The 17046-nt window shown below is 42.5% G+C and overlaps 2 long non-coding RNA genes across 2 annotated transcripts; one reads left to right on the forward strand and one right to left on the reverse strand.

Moving 5' to 3' along the window:
• Positions 1-5287: 5287 nt before the first annotated feature.
• On the reverse strand, positions 5288-5775 carry LOC120722480. The gene is made up of 2 exons (XR_005693475.1): positions 5499-5775; positions 5288-5425 (listed from the first exon to the last, which is right to left on the reverse strand). It is a non-coding gene; the product is annotated as an uncharacterized LOC120722480 (long non-coding RNA).
• Positions 5706-6577, forward strand: LOC120722488. The gene is made up of 3 exons (XR_005693486.1): positions 5706-5781; positions 5926-5927; positions 6550-6577. It is a non-coding gene; the product is annotated as an uncharacterized LOC120722488 (long non-coding RNA).
• The last annotated feature ends 10469 nt before the right edge of the window (positions 6578-17046 follow it).

Genomic DNA, 17046 nt, shown 5'->3' on the forward strand with positions numbered 1-17046 from the left:
CTAAACAGGACGCTCAGACTGAAAGTCAACCAGTGCCATCATGTTTTCTTTTGAAACATCATAACTTCTCAGAAGTTTCTAAGAAACGGCTGAACTGCATTCCAGACATGATGAGACACGATTATGTGTCAGTGCTGATGAATGCTTCCTGATACTTCCCAACAGTAAACACGTTCAGACACTCCTATAAGTCAAAACTCTGGGTTTATAAATATGATTTAAGACAATTTCTAGCATAAATATTAAAGTCCATGAATAAATATGTGTCCTGTTCATAAGAGCAGCCTCAGTGTATAAATCTGACCTCCAGAGGGCCCCAAAGCTCCTGCTGGTTTATTTGTGTGATGAGGTCATTTATTTTAAGTGATTCACTTTTATCTACATATTAAACAGAGAAAAACCTGCAGCGAAGCTTCTGTTCATCCATCTGACTCATGCATAATGTTCCTTATATCATTAAAATGTCTAAAACGAGTAAAATCACAGAATAAATTTTGGAAACTTTCCAGTGATAAACAAAACTGCTGGTGGGCGTGGCTTTCTCTTTCTCGATTCTTGTAAAACAAAACTTAATGCATAGCTTTCATTTTCCCTCTCTTTGAGTTTTATTTCATATTAACTGACAAAGATCAATAAAATCCCCAGACTCCCAAACAGCTTCCTTTAAACTCATTTGGTGTTTTTTACTCACAGACTTCACAGAGCCATCAAACAGAGGAAACATGAGCAGAAACTTTGCATGCACATTTGACATTCATAGTTTCTCCTCTCATTGCCACAGTTTAGAGCACACATATCAGAGATATGTGTGCTCTGCTCTCAGGTTTCAGTCTCTAAGTAGCTAATGTTAGAGGATTGCTATGACTAAACTTCCTTTAACAGCAACAGCAGATTTCCCCCTTTACTGATTACAGAAGCTTTTACTTCCCTGTTCTGCTGAATGACAGGAACAAATATTTTTAAACTTACAGTATGATAAACTTCCCTCCTCTATCTTTGGTTTATGTTTACTCTAATTTGAAGTTTCTAGTTTGTTTGCAGTTTGTAAATGAAAATTCTCAGAGACACAGAAAACAGCAGACTCTGACACGTGAGACTGCTGGGAGTATTTGACCTTGAAGACATCAAACAGAAGCAGGTGACACCTTATACCCACAATGCTTGTCCTGTTATCCTCCTCCTCACCTTTGACTGCTCACAGCAGATGGTTGCCTGTCCCTTAATCTGACTCTAAGGTTTCTTTCTGCTAAAAGGGAGTTTTTCCTTCCAACCGTCACCAAGTGCTCACTGTGTTATTGTACGGTCTTTATCTTACAGTGCAAAGCACCTTGAGGTGACTGTTCTTCTGATTTGGGGCTATAGAAATCAAACTGGACTGACATCAAATTGTTCATAAAATAAGTTAAGAATTTAGGATAACCTTTAGACACAAGGTTGAAATAGACACACCTCAAACCAGTTTACCTGCTGTGAAGGACATCACATGACCTGTAACCATGAATAGGCTGCTGAGCCTCCACCTGGTCCACTTCAGATGTTTCCAGCTCTGTGGACTGAAGCCCTCAGAATCTGTGTTTTGTACACAGATACACAGTCAGGGCTAGACTCCAGCTTGTCCTTCTGAGGTATTAACACACACTCATATTCTACCAAGCAGCACCTTCTTCTCCTAATTATACAACGTTTTAAAAAAGTTTTTAGAAATTAAATCATCAAGGTGTCCATGTGGGTCTGTGCGACTGTTTTAGAGGACTCCAAGTGCACCCCACAATCCTACAACACAGTTAAACTCAAGTTCCACACTGATAAACATCAGTGATGTGAAACAACCACAACCTCAGCTCTCTCTATCAAATATTTTTATTTGTTTTTGCCAATAGAGCGCACAGAGTATTTGCAGAAATTACACAGACCTCACTGCAGGAAACAGGAACAGGAAACTGTTCATCCCCCTGAACACAGGATCCTGATATTGTTTTGACTTGAACCTATGAAAGAGTTCATAAGGCAGAGCTGTATTCGTTTTTGGGCTTCTGGTCTATTGTTTACATCACTTCGGCTTTCCCGCACTTTAAAACTCATTTCTGTTGTCATCAGTCTGGTCCAATCATCTCACAGCCCTCCTTCAGTGAGCCAATCAGCCTCTGCTCTGTGCACTTCAAATGTCAATAAAGGAGATCTACTCCTCCCCCATAACACCGCCTCATTAAACCCACCCTGTGACTCAGAACAAACAAACACTATTACACAACCGTATATAAACACTCTTCATGTGAGCCTTGGTCACACAGACCTGCGGGCGGGATTTGCCACAGAGTGTGACATGAGGAAATGTGACACTCTGGATTTTTTATGAGAGTCAGCCTAAACAGAAGGCTCTCTGCATGTGTGGGACGAGTTTCTCCATTACGTGGAGTTCACTTTGTTTAACATGAATAAAATATTTCCTTTAGGGAAAAAGAAAAGGATGTTGACATGTCATGTGAGCAAGCTGAGCTTTTATGGAGACTTAGAATGAAACATTGGAAAGCTGTGTTTCTCTAACCTTGTTTTATGGACTGTGAGTTACTTACTTACTGAGTCACTTACTTTAACTCTTGCAGCTGTTTAAAGCCTAAAGTCTGTGTGAAATGAGTTATTTGTCTGGTGAACGAAGCAACTTCCTGATTCAGTCTGCAGTGTGCAAGCTCGAAAACACAGTGCAACAGCTTCAACCACAAACACTGTGTATGTGTGTGTGTGCGCGCCCATTTTGTTATCTCTGCTGTCTCTGACAGATCCTCGGCAGACATTTAGAAACAAACACATTTCAGTTTTGATTCTTACACAGTGAAAATGGACTTTGCTATTTGTATTTTCCAAGGAAATTACTGGAGTTCACCAAGAACTCATTTTTTTAAAACAGATTTTTTTTTTCCCAGACCAACATTTTTGTTTCATCCTTTTGAGTCACAGAGTGACTAACCATACAAACCAGCCCCAGACAGCAGGCACACGTGGTCTTAATGTGGGCCTAACCTGGCCCACATTAAGACCTTTATAGCTCTGGAAATGTGTGAGCCAGATGTGACGAAGTGGGTGTAAAATGAGTGCTGTGTGGGCCACGTGTGGTAGAAATGCCAGAACACAGCGTACGTCTGACCTATAAGAGATGAAGCTGTGGCTGAGTTGAGACAGTCCGACTCACTCAACTTGTGATGCCTGATGAAAAAAGCACATATACTTTAAACGAGCATTTAAATAAGATGTTCCCCTGCAGCTTCACAACCATATTTGAGATTTAACACCATCTTATCAAGCTTTAACTTCCTCTGATCCAGCTGAATGATCTCTGCTTTTGGTTTTTTGGGGCATGGTTTTCTTTAAAGCACATTTCAGTTAAAGTATTTCATCAGCAGCTTTTGATAAATGAAGACTTTATGAGGAACTGTCTGCTTCTTGTAAAACAAAGAGAGCCAAATTATGAAGGAAAAAAAACGTTTCAAGCTGACAACAAAGCACTGATTAATCTGGTCTGATCACATTTTTAACATCCAGAGTTTGTGCTCAGGCAGTTAGACGAGCTTAAAGGTTTGAATCATGAAGTTGTTTGACAGTAGAAAAACATTCTGCAGATATTTTTGAAACAGCTCAGAGGGTATCTGTTCTCTGTAAAAAACCACTTTCTCTTTTGAACAGTGCAGCAGTGGTGGCGGTGACATTGACACCCAATGTGCCCATTTTGAGCTCTGTTTACAGTCACAGGCTCGTTAGGAGCTCTGCAGGTTACATTTTAATTTCAGTTTCTTTGTTACATCCTGTAGTTAAAGCAGGCCAATGATCAGATTTAGTAACAGCCTCTGCATAAAGAAATACCAAACAAATATGTTTCTTGTCCTTCAGCTGCTCTCTGAGTGTTTTTTTACCTGGTGATGCCTGAAGCTGAGCTCAGGTGGTTTGTTTGTCTCTCTGGAACTGGATCAGCAGGTTTTTAGTAAAACTAGACTTGCATGAACACGACCGCTCCCAGCGCTGTTCAAATACACTTCAACAGAAAGGAAAACAAGCATAAATCCTTTTTAAATACAGAAATACATCAAAATACAATACAGAAACCAAACAATTGTTTTCATACATACAATACAGAGTATTTATTAAAAACATAATAAAACACATTTTAATACAGCCCCCTTTGGAGGCAGTTGCAGTCTCTTGTTATTATTTAAACCCCTGTTTTCTCTTTTAGGATCATATATTAATACAGTTACAATTAAACAACCTTTAGGCTCTTAAAGAAAAAGCATTTTATTGTAAAAAGATACTCTGAAAATAGGTTCAGGAATAGGCTCCAAATTAAAGTTGTGCGAAAGTTTTTAAAAAAGCAGGTTTAATAATGCAAAGCATTTTAAGCACATGAGCTAAACCTTCAAGAGTGAGCCTGGTCTTATCAAGGAGTTGCTGAGCTAATAAATGTGCAGACTAAACCATAAAGCCAACAGTCAGTCATAGTTAATATGCACTTCTTAACACAGCAGCTGGAGGTCAGAGAGCACAAAGTGACAAGTTTAGTGCAGTCTGGTAGACACCCTCATTAATCTGAACCAGCTGAATCAAAGATCAGCAGTGTTTACACAGCAGGCTAAGTTTGTACTTTAGACTCACAGAAGAAGAACTGAAAACTTATTCCTGCCTCAAGCTGAGGCAGAGCTGAAGCTAAACTTCAGACAACAACATGAACCTTTTTGTTTCTAGTTACAGTCACAGGCTCATCAGGAGCTTTGGCTGAATTTGGGTTTAATCCCACTTTAAGGTTTTTCCTTATACACTGTAGTTACAGAGGTTTACTGCTGTCAGTTTATTACCAGCTTTTATTGAGTATAATAGTGAGTGTTCTACTGAGAGGACTTTGTTCAATGAATACTAAGCAGCTTTTATGTCCAGTATAAAGAGATGCTTTGGACTCAAATGTACCTTGAAGTGAAAAAAACGAATGACCTTTAAATCTTTAGTGCTGCAGCTTCTGTCTCTGTAGGAGCTGAGATCAGGTGGTTCCCAATGAGATTAGACCTGCATGAACATGCCAATTGTTCTTTTCATGTTCACTATCAAAGGAAAGAACCCAAGCACGAAAAAGCAGAAAAAAAGTCCCAAAGTAATATAAACTGATAGCTTTCCCTTTATTTTAGTGGATAAAAATGATCAGTGTACAGAAGTATTTCAAGAGGCACATTAAATGTTAAAGCTTCAGCAGGTTATCAAAAGTATTATCAAAAAAACAAGATTTTGTTTAAAAAGCTGATGCTGAATGAAAATGCAGGAAACAGTAAAATACATCCTATATTTAACTGTAGCTTATAAGGACCTGCTGTTGTTTCACACATGACATTCATATTAAACTGAGAATCATTAAAAAATTGGCTCACAGTCACTGATCTACTTATATTACCTTATATTTATTATACGTATTATTATTATTATTATTATTATTATTATTATTATTATTATTATGCTTATATTACCAGGCAGATCCTCAATCAAACACCAGAACAGCAAATCTCTAGTGCATGTTTGTGACAGAGAGAGACAGAACGCTTTGATGATGCTCTTTATAGTTTTTTTTAATTTATATTAGATTGTGGAACTTCTAGTTTTAGTTTTTTTTCTTGCATTGCTTTCTTGTTGTTTTATTTTTATTTGCCCATAATATATATTTTTATTGCTACATCAGCAATAAAAGGCTTAACATTCATAATCCAGTGATGTCATTCTATCTTTCCTCATATCTGCTGTTTGTTTTGAGGTGTTGCGAGATCGATCAACTTTAGACCAGACAACAAACTACGGAGGCTCCGGAAAAGTGCAATCAAACGATGAGTTTTATTGTCACAGGAGAAAACATCAACATATGTCTTCTGACCAAAATACATGTTGTGAATACTTATAAAGCAGTGGGGTACACGCCCCCCCATGGCGTCAATGACAGATTAGAATAGGTTCCAGACATTAGTCACAGTTACTCGTACATCTTGTACATATTTTAATAGCTATAAGCAGACATAGAACTTCTCTTTTCTATAACACCTTCCATACAAGGTAATAATCTTAAGCCCTCAGGGTCTCTGAGGCTAATTATTGACTCTGATCATCTGTTACCAAGTAGAGTACTTTGCAGCCAGTCTCAAACTGAAACAGAAGACTCTTAGGCCTTTGCTCAGACCTGCTACTAAATTAATATGTGTATCGTAAGCGTGCATGCAATTAACCTGCTATGTTCTCATCTCCCCTCAGCATGGATCACCTGGACACTCTCACCAGTGAAGCTTAAAACCTTCTAGAATGGAACATCAACTCTTAACCAAGCACATTCATGCATTGTGTATAAAATGAACTCAACCTATTAAAATAGAAAGGTCAATGTAATGACAGACATATTCAATGCAATATAAACCCCGTATGAAATATTACTGATACATGATACTTTAAAACATGTTATTATTCATATTATTCATATATTATTATTCATAAGGCAAATTATATGGTATCAATAAAAGAATCTCTGAATCTCAACAGAGGTGATGATGCATTTGTTCCTCAGGTGTTAAAGTTAATGAACTGTCCTTCAAAAAGACATTCAAACCAATGATCATACCTACATCTGGAAATCCTGGGTTAACTTAATGACTTTGTTTGACTCCTTATTGCCAATGTTAGAGTGAGTAAATCCATATAAAAGAAAATACTCTCTGGATATGTTGAACTTTTTTTAAATATTTTTTATATATATATAGTACAGAACCAAGTTGATATTTCTACATACTGAATGTCAGCAATAAGAAGTTGAAACAGCAGGAGACTCACAGGGCTGGCTGAAACATTTCAGACAAGTTGAAGTTCAGCTGGAGTTGCTTTGTATACCACGTTTTATGTAGATTAAAAAAACAAGCCTGGTTCTGCCGGAGGTTTCTACTTGTTGAAAAGGAGTTTTTCTTTCCCACTTTTGCCAAAGTGCTTGCTCAAAGGGGGTCTTACAATTATTTGTTTTTTCCTTGTATGTATTATTATAGGGTCTGTCTTACAATACAGTAGACTCAAGCGCCTTGAGGCGACTGTCATTATGATTAGGTGGTGTATAAATAAAATGGAACTGAAATAACTGGTGCAGTAGGGGTCACGTGCAGTGTGGGGTTATTGGATACTGAATAAAGAATTTCCCTTTACGCAGATGACATGTTGCTTTTTGTCACTAAGCCAGAAACATCTATTCCTGCACTGACACATATCATTAATCAATCTTGCCTTTTTTCATTGTATAAAATAAATTATGATAAATCTGAGGCTTTGCCACTTGGTGATGGGGGGAGGTGGGACACTCCTCCTAATTTTCCTTTCAGGTGGTCGACCACAGGTTTTACATATTTAGGTATTAGGTGTCTGCAGACACAGCAGAGTTGTACAAGTTGAACTTGAAAGCAATTGTTGCCTCAGTCAAGAATGACCTTAAAAGGTGGTCTGACCTCCCCCTATCTTGGATGGGTAGAATAAGATTAATCAAAATGAATGTTTTACCCAGAATATTATATCCCATACAAATGTTGTCTCTTAGGGTCAGCAAAAAAACATTTTCAGAGATTGAGGGATCTCTTCCTAAATTTATATGGCATGGAAAGAAATCTAGACTAAAGATACGGATTTTACAACTGCCTACAGATGAGGGGGGGCAGGCACTTCCTAACCTTGTATATTATTTCTGGGCTTGCCATACATTTGTAACTCATGTACCTGTACCTGTATTTGTTTTGTTTTTTCTCTTCTTCCTGTTTGTATTTGGCTGTGCTGATTTGTTGCTGTCTGTATTGTTTAAAAATAAATAAATAAATCACACAATAAATGATGGTTTTCCATCTGCTGCAGACTGCAGGTGCTCTGTCTTTTCAAACAAAACGTACTTCTCTAGTTTATCATTCCCTGAAGCAGGAGATGTTTTTCTTCTTCATTTAATTTATAACACCTTGTTAACAATCACAAATGAAAATCTCTGGAACCAGAACCAACCAACTTTCAGTTAAAAGCCGTTTGTTGGATTGTTTGTTCTCAGTTTAACTTGGCACACACTGAAACTCATGAAGCAATGAGGAAATAAAGCAGAGCCAAGTTCCTTCTGAACCACTGGCTTCAAATTAAATTAAATTCAAAGCCAGTCACTTGATTTTTCTTGATCTTTGTGAGGATTTATGTGAGGAAGTCTTACAGAGAGACTAAAAGTATCCCGCTCTGTTGCACTTGGGTCGATGCGTGTTCATGAACATGCACTTCTTTTCTGATGTGTCCCAGAAGTGTTTTTCACCTGAAATCTTGTCCTGAAATGCTTCTTTTAATCTCTGTGTTCGTGTTCAGATCCTTCACTGGAGCAACGGATCATCTACTCCTCACTGAGGTCAACAGTGACACCTTCAAAACAGTCTGACCAGTGATGACTGTCTGGTTGCTAAATACAGTCCTGCACACCTCTGTGGGTCATTTATTATGTATTTATTACATGCTGTGTATGTTTGCAGTGTTACAGCTACACTGAAATAACAGCTTAAATTTAGACTCTTTTTTCTTGAATAAAGCAACAATTTAAACACTACAACAGTTACACACTTTTTGCACACACTCTTTTCGACTCAGTAATGTTGCTGTCTGTCCTTGATATTTATTATTGAGTGATTTGTATATATTGTGCTCTTTCTTAAATCTTTAACATATCGTATTGTTAAATAGTCTGTTTCTGTTGCTGTACTGGAGCAACTGTAACCCATATAATTTCCTTAGGGATTAATAAAATATGCTGATTCTGATGTGCCAATGTAAGTTCATGCAGCCAATCACATTGTGCATTCTGATTGAAAGGTTGATTGTTTTCTTGCCTGAAGCAGAATCAACGGACTTCAGTCTTCTTGTCTGTGCCTGCCGAGCTCATCTGTAAAAACAGCTGCAGTAAACCTCTAACAGCTCCCAGAGAATGAGACGTGTTTTCTTGTGCAAACTTGTTCACAGAGTTCTGGTTAAAACAATATGCACACAGAAAAACAACCATTCTGTGTGCTGCATGTCACATACAGACATGATTCTCTCCTATTTGTGCTTATCTGAGTACAAACCCCAGAGTCAGAGAGTAAACATCTCAGTCTGATATCAGGTTGCTTCTGTGTCTTTAAATATGTACCATCACCTGTTCATGGTTAATTTATAAGCTGAGGTCTGTTTCTGTGATCTCCGCTCGTCTTTTTCTGTCCACTGAAAACACAAGATGCACGTCTGTGTCTGGGATGAGTTCATACTCATCTTGCATGTGTTTTTGAGTCAGCAGACTGTGTGTAAAGAAGTAAAATACATTTAAAGCTTCTGACCTTGAACTAGAAAACTCATCACTGTTCACTGATTATCATGAAAAATTAGCCTATTCTGTTTTTACTCGACGGCACATATATGTGTTAAATGCAGAGATAGGATGGAAGCAGCACAAGTAAAGACTTAGATCTAAATAGCTGAAGTTAACTGATTTTTTTTTTTATTTGAAGGTAATCAGACCCACAAGGTTATGTTACAAACCCCTAATCATGTAGCTTCTCATCAGCCAGCAGCAAATTGCATTCCAGTCAAGTTCAAGGTTCAAGGTTCAAGGTTCTTTATTTGTCACATGCATAGTTATACAAGTATAACACACAGTGAAATGTAGGCTGACACGCTCCTCGACATGTGCAAAAATTTGGGGGGGGGGGGGGGGGGGGTGTAGAGGAAGAACATTATATATATATATATATATATACAGACATATAGTATATACACTGGGTGAATGTGCAGTAGTAGCAGCAAGCAGGTGAATTCTGTATATTAATATGAATAGACATCTGACTATTTTACAGGAGACAATATAAACATATTTAAAATTAAAGGAATTTGAAATGTACATTGTGCCTTGGTTTAGTGTCTGGAAGAGTCCTGTCTCAGTCAATTATAGATGATGTGAGAGGGCGGGTGTGTGTGTTTAGGGCACGGATGGCTTGGGGATAGAAGCTCCTCTTGAGTCTCTCTGTCCTTGCCTGGAAGATGCGGAACCTTCTACCAGATTGCAGAAGTTGGAACAGTTTGTTGCCAGGATGGGACGGGTCCTTCAGTATCTGCGCTGCTCTAGTCCGGCATCTCCTGGTGTAGGTGTCCTGAAGCGGGGGGAGAGCAATCCTGCAGCAGCGTTCTGCTGTACGGATCACTCTCTGGAGAGCTTTTTGGTCCTTCACACAGCTGTTCCCAAACCACGATGTCATGTTCTGTGTGAGGATGCTCTCCACAGCGCCTGTATAGAAAATCCTGAGGATCTTTGGAGAGACGTGTTCAGACGTGTTTACTGGGTGTGTGTGTTTTTGTGTGGTAAGACTGATTGATGTTTGCGTGTTTCTCTTTACTCTTCACCACACTCACATATTTCTCTTGACAGTCAACACTCTGGTTTTAATAAATATAATTAAAGAGCAGAATGAATATCATAAATGTTAGAAATCTATAAATATCTGTAAATCAATGTCTGTCCTGTTTAAAAGTACAGCTCATAGTGTTTATATCTGACCTCCAGATGGCCTCATAGCTTATGCTTCACTTGTATTGAGCAAAGTTGTTGCAACTTTACAACTTGTGCACTTTTTTCTGTGTATTTAACACAGTAAAACGTGCAGCAAAGCTGGATTAAAATCAGAGAATAAATGTTGGAAACTTTCCACGTAACAGCTGCTGCAGGATGTGGGTGGAGCACAACCCTCCCCCTCTCATTTCTAGTAAAACAAAACTTACAGCATTACTTTCGTTTTCTCTGTGACATCTTTTTTTTTTTCAGTTTTTCCGGCCATTGTACTGGTATTACCGTGAACGGTATAATATGGCCCAGCCCTAATCCAGAGTTGCTTAAAATAGTGTATTTCTATATCCTGCTTATGTACACGATTCCAAGGAAACATAAACACATTTATACAACATCAAAACTTTTATCATGAGCTGTGGTCGGTGATAGGGGATGATGAAAGATAAAACAAGCACACGCAGGCAGTCATCATGTTTGTGTGCTTTCTCAGAATGAGTCCCACCCTACAGGGAAATATGACACTGGACTTTCCGTGTGAATCAGATGACAGAAGGTGGAAATAAAAAGGCTGCTTTTTAAGTGTCAAATTAAACATTTTCTGTTGATTTCAAGTCCCAAAACTGAGTTCCCCACCGGGAAGTAATTATACTCCACCCTCATACTTCAGTTGTTTGTGCAGGATGGAGGTAGTTATTAGCTTACAGCAAATGAATCAGTATGGTTTTAATACCAAGTAGATGCATCATATAAAAAGACTGAGTCTGCATGCGGTGAGACTAACACTACATAACAGTAAAACTGTGTTACTTTAAACCTGTTTTATATATTGAGTTAATGAAAAACTTCTATAAACATGTAAAAGTATTTAACTTTAAACTATTTTTAAAAAGTTGATCTAACTGCAAAAAGTCTGTAATGACTGATTCTTAACTTTTGCACAGTCCTGTTAAAGAGGAAGTCTGTTTCTGTGTTCTGTGTAAAAAGCAGCGCTCTGCTGTTTCTATGGTGACGGGGAGGTGTTGAAACCACACTTCAAAAATAGATTTAAGCACAGACACACCCTCTGTCACAGTCCTCCATTGTGTCATCTGTTCAGAGAACGGCCCTGAACACAAGTTAGACTGAAACACAGTTTTAATTCTTAGTCACACAGTTAAAAAAATGGGTGTTTTTACTTCAATAATTTTAAAAATATTTTCTGTTCTTTAAGTCACCAAATTACTGATATGCAATCTTAGATCATGTTTATGAATCATTTTTTTTCTCAGAATTAACTACAGAAATATTTCAGTTTCATTGATTGATCTCATCTTTCTGAGTGTCACATTGGGAATGTGAGACAGCAGAGGAAGGGCTAAAATAAGTTGTGTGAGCCAGTTGTGAATGTCACAGAAAAGCTGACCTATGAGCAGTGTTGGGGAGTAACGGAATACATGTACCGCCGTTACGTATTTAAAATACAAAATATGAGTAACTGTATTCCGTTACAGTTACCGTTTAAAAAGGTGGTATTCAGAATACAGTTACTTTCCATCCATCCATCCATCTTCATCCGCTTATCCGAGGTCGGGTCGCGGGGGTAGCAGCCTAAGCAAAGAGGTCCAGACCTCCCTCTCCCCAGCCACCTCCTCCAGCTTGTCCGGGGGAATACCAAGGCGTTCCCAGGCCAGCCGAGAGATATAATCTCTCCAGCGTGTCCTGGGTCTGCCCCGGGGCCTCCTCCCGGTGGGACATGCCTGGAACACCTCGCCCAGGAGGCGCCCAGGGGGCATCCTTGCCAGATGCCCGAACCACCTCAGCTGGCTCCTTTCGATGTGGAGCAGCAGCTGCTCTACTCTGAGCCCCTCCCGGATGGCCGAACTTCTCACCCTATCTCTAAGGGAGAGGCCAGCCACCCTTCGGAGGAAGCTCATTTCCGCCGCTTGTATCCGCGATCTCGTTCTTTCGGTCACTACCCACAGCTCGTGGCCATAGGTGAGGGTAGGGACGTAGATCGACCGGTAAATTGAGAGCTTCGCTTTTACACTCAGCACCCTCTTCACCACGACTGACCGGTGCAGCGTCCGCATTACTGCAGCCGCAGCCCCAATCCGTCTGTCGATCTCCGGCTCCCTTCTCCCATCACTCGCGAACAAGACCCCGAGATACTTGAACTCCTCCACTTGGGGCAGGAACTCATCCCCGACCCGGAGTGGGCACTCCACCCTTTTCCGGCTGAGAACCATGGCCTCAGATTTGGAGGTGCTGATCCTCATTCCCGCTGCGTCACACTCGGCTGCGAACCGCTCCAGTGCGAGCTGGAGGCCCTCACCCGATGAAGCCAACAGAACCACATCATCCGCAAAAATCAGAGATGAGATTCTGAGGCCACCAAAGCGAAAGCCCTCCGCCACTTGGCTGCGCCTAGAAATCCTGTCCATAAAAATTATGAACAGAACCGGAGACAAAGGGCAGCCCTGGCGGAGCCCATCACCCACCGGGAACGAGTCCGACTTATTGCCGGCAATGTGAACCAAGCTCTTGCAACGGTTGTATAGGGATTGAATGGCCCGTAGCAATGGGCCAGACACCCCATACTCCCGCAACACCTCCCACAGGACACCCCGAGGGACACGGTCGAATGCCTTCTCCAGGTCCACAAAACACATGTAGACTGGTTGGGCAAACTCCCATGCACCCTCAAGTATCCTGGAGAGGATAAAGAGCTGGTCCAGTGTTCCGCGACCAGGACGAAAACCGCATTGTTCCTCCTGTATCCGAGGTTCGACTAGCGGACGAACTCTCCTCTCCAGCACCCTGGCATAGACTTTCCCAGGGAGGCTGAGGAGTGTGATCCCCCTGTAGTTGGAACACACCCTCCGGTCCCCCTTCTTAAAGATGGGGACCACCACCCCCGTCTGCCAGTCCACAGGCACTGCCCCTGATCTCCACGCAACATTGCAGAGACGTGTCAACCAAGACAGCCCTACAACGTCCAGCGCCTTCAGGAACTCGGGGCGGACCTCATCAACACCAGGGGCTCTGCCACCAAGGAGTTGTTTAACTGCCTCAGTGACCTCGCCCCCGGAAATTGGCGGGTCATACCCCTCATCCCCAGACTCTGCTTCCTCCTCGGAAGACGTGTCAGTGGGATTAAGGAGGTCCTCGAAGTATTCCTTCCACCGCCCGACAATTTTCTCAGTCGACGTCAACAGCGCTCCGCCAGCACTATACACAGCGCAGGTAGAGCACCGCTTTCCCCTCCTGAGACGCCTGACGGTTTGCCAGAATCTCTTCGAGGCAGTCCGAAAGTCTTTTTCCATGGCCTCTCCGAACTCCTCCCACACCCGAGTTTTTGCTTCAGCCACTGCCCGAGCCGCATTCCGCTTGGCCTGTCGATACCTGTCGGCTGCCTCCGGAGTCCCACAGGCTAACCAAGCCCGATAGGCCTCCTTCTTCAGCCTGGTGGCTCCCTTCACCTCTGGTGTCCACCATTTGGTTCGGGGATTACCACCACGGCAGGCACCAACCACCTTGCGGCCGCAGCTCAATGCAGCAGCTTCGGCAATGGAGACGCTGAACATGGTCCATTCGGACTCAATGTCCCCAGTCTCCCTCGGAATGCTGTTGAAGCTCTGCCGGAGGTGTGCGTTGAAGATCTCGCGGACTGGGGCCTCTGCTAGACGTTCCCAGCACACCCTCACTACGCGTTTAGGTGCACCAGGTCTGTCCAGCGTCCTCCCCCGCCACCTGATCCAACTCACCACCAGGTGGTGATCAGTTGACAGCTCAGCCCCTCTCTTTACCCGAGTGTCCAGAACATATGGTCGCAGGTCTGGTGATACGATTACAAAATCGATCATCGACCTACGGCCTAGAGCATCCTGGTGCCACGTGCACTTATGAACACTCTTATGTTCGAACAGGGTGTTCGTTATGGCCAAACTGTGATTAGCACAGAAGTCCAATAACAAAGCACCGCTCGGGTTCAGATCAGGGAGGCCGTTCCTCCCAATCACGCCCCTCCAGGTCTCGCTGTCGTTACCCACGTGAGCATTGAAGTCTCCCAGCAGGACAACAGAGTCTCCAGGTGGAGCACCTTCCAGCACCCCCCCCCAGGGACTCTAAGAAGGCTGGGTACTCCGAACTGCCACCCGGCGCATAAGCGCAGATGACAGTCAGGACCCGTTCCCCGACCCTAAGGCGCAGGGAGCAAACCCTCTCGTCCACCGGGAAAAACCCCAACGTACCGGCAGCAAGCCGAGGGGATATAAGAATACCCACCCCAGCCCGCCGCCTCTCACCAGGGGCAACTCCAGACTGAGACAGAGTCCAGCCCCTCTCCAGGAGACTGGTTCCAGAGCCCAGACAATGCGTAGAGGTGAGCCCAACTATATCTAGCCGGTACCTCTCAACCTCACGCACCAACTCAGGCTCCTTCCCCACCAGAGAGGTGACATTCCATGTCCCTATTGCCAGTCTTGGCAGCCGGGGGTCGGTCCGCCAGGGCCTCCGCTCCTGGCCGCCACCCGGCTCACAATGCACCCGACCCCTATGGCGCCTCCTGCGGGTGGTGGGCCTGCGGGAGGATGGGCCCATGTCTCCTCTTCGGGCTGTGCCCGGCCGGGCCCCATAGACTAAGGCCCGGCCACCAGACGCTCGCCCTCGGGCACCCTCCCCGGGTCTGGCTCCAGGGCGGGGCCCCGGTAACCCTATCCCGGGCAGGGTAAACTGTTCCCTCGATATTCTCTTCATGGGGGTCTTCTGAATCGCTCTTTGTCTGGTCCCTCACCCAGGACCAGTTTGTCATGGGAGACCCTACCAGGGGGCAAAAGCCCCCAGACAACATAGCCCCTGGGATCCCTGGGACACACAAACCCCTCCACCACGATAAGGTAGCGATTCAAGGAGGAGTTACAGTTACTTTGTTGAAATAAATGGATTACACTGCGGTACTTTCCTGTTTCATATTGTCGCGGGTCAGGACTGTTTGGGTTTTGTTTGACAGCTACGTTCTTTTGTTCCAGGCGGCAGCGTTACGGTTGCCATGGTTACAGGGCGACGCTCTCTCTCTCTCTCTGCGACTGTGTGTTTCCTGGGTGAGAGAGCGCCTTTTCGTTGTTGTTGTTGTTGTGTTAAGCTAACAGGCAGAATGCTACAAGCATAGCTCTAAAGAATGTAGCATCATGGGCAGTGTAGTCCGTGTTGCAGGGAGAATGGACTGCCATACACGTTATGGGTCTGTGAGCGCAAGGAGGGAGAAAAAGGGGAGTGGAAAGGTACGAGTTGTCATCGAGCAAAAACGGGAGCTGGAAGCATGTAAATATAATAATAACCACTGCAGCCAAGAAGAGTGCCTGACGAGCCCAGTTGTAAGTAAGCTATTAAGACTCGACTGTACACCGTGTTCGTGTTTTCCTCCGAAAACAATAAGTTCCGTTGGAGCAGTCTTTCAACGCCTCTCTCTGTCTCTCGCAAGAAAAGTTGACCCACACAACAAAGTAGAGCTATTTTTCGGCTACCAGCCGACAGGGACTCCGCCGTATTAGTCAGAGGTCCCTTTACTACAGTTCGGAGTCGCAGACCTTCAGTAATAGTAATAAATCACACAGCAATAGTACATTCACGTTGTTGTAAAAAGCATGATAATATATTAAGTAATCCAAAGTATTCAGAATACGTTACTGTCATTGAGTAACGTAACGGAATACGTTAGAGAATACATTTTGGGGCATGTATTCTGTAATGGAATACATTTTAAAAGTAACCTTCCCAACACTGCCTATGAGGCAGCCTAAGACTCTCATTGAGTTACTGAGTAAATGAGTCCCACAGATATCACAATGTCACATGACCTTGAGCTTTGACTCCCTGTGATCCACTTATTACAGTCAACTCTGCATTTTAAGTAAATTTCAAGTCTTTCATAGGGACCTGTGTTCTGACACATGATGACTTTAAGAGGAACAGTCTGCTTCTCATAAAACACAGACAAATTACAGGAAAAGAAAAGAACTGGTTCAAACTGTAAACAAATGACTGATAAAAGTGGTCTGATCACATTTTTAGCATTCTCTCAGAGTCTCAGAGAGATTCTTGAAGATTTGAATCATGACAGCACAGACGATGACCGTTCTCTGTAAAAATCACTTCCTTGTTTCAACAACAGTGGGGGAGGTGAAGCTGAATAGTAAACCACAACCTCCATTTTGTTCTCTGCTCGCAGTCACAGGCTCATTAGCAGCTGTGCGGGTTACATTTGAATGTTTTTAATAAATATATGCTGCCGTAAAACAGGCTCAAAGTCCAGGTTTATCATCAGCCTTTACTGGAAGTAATAATCCTGTGTTGTAAAGGTGGGACGTTGTTCAATAGATGACTTTTCTGAATCCTGAATGATGACTCTTTTATATAAGTCAAAAAGAGAAACTAGTCAGAGTGAAACCTTGGCTCAAGATGTTTTAAAAAAACTT

Source organism: Simochromis diagramma, unplaced genomic scaffold (genome assembly GCF_900408965.1).
Source record: "Simochromis diagramma unplaced genomic scaffold, fSimDia1.1 OVJJ01000640.1, whole genome shotgun sequence".
Taxonomy (NCBI): Eukaryota; Metazoa; Chordata; class Actinopteri; order Cichliformes; family Cichlidae; genus Simochromis; species Simochromis diagramma.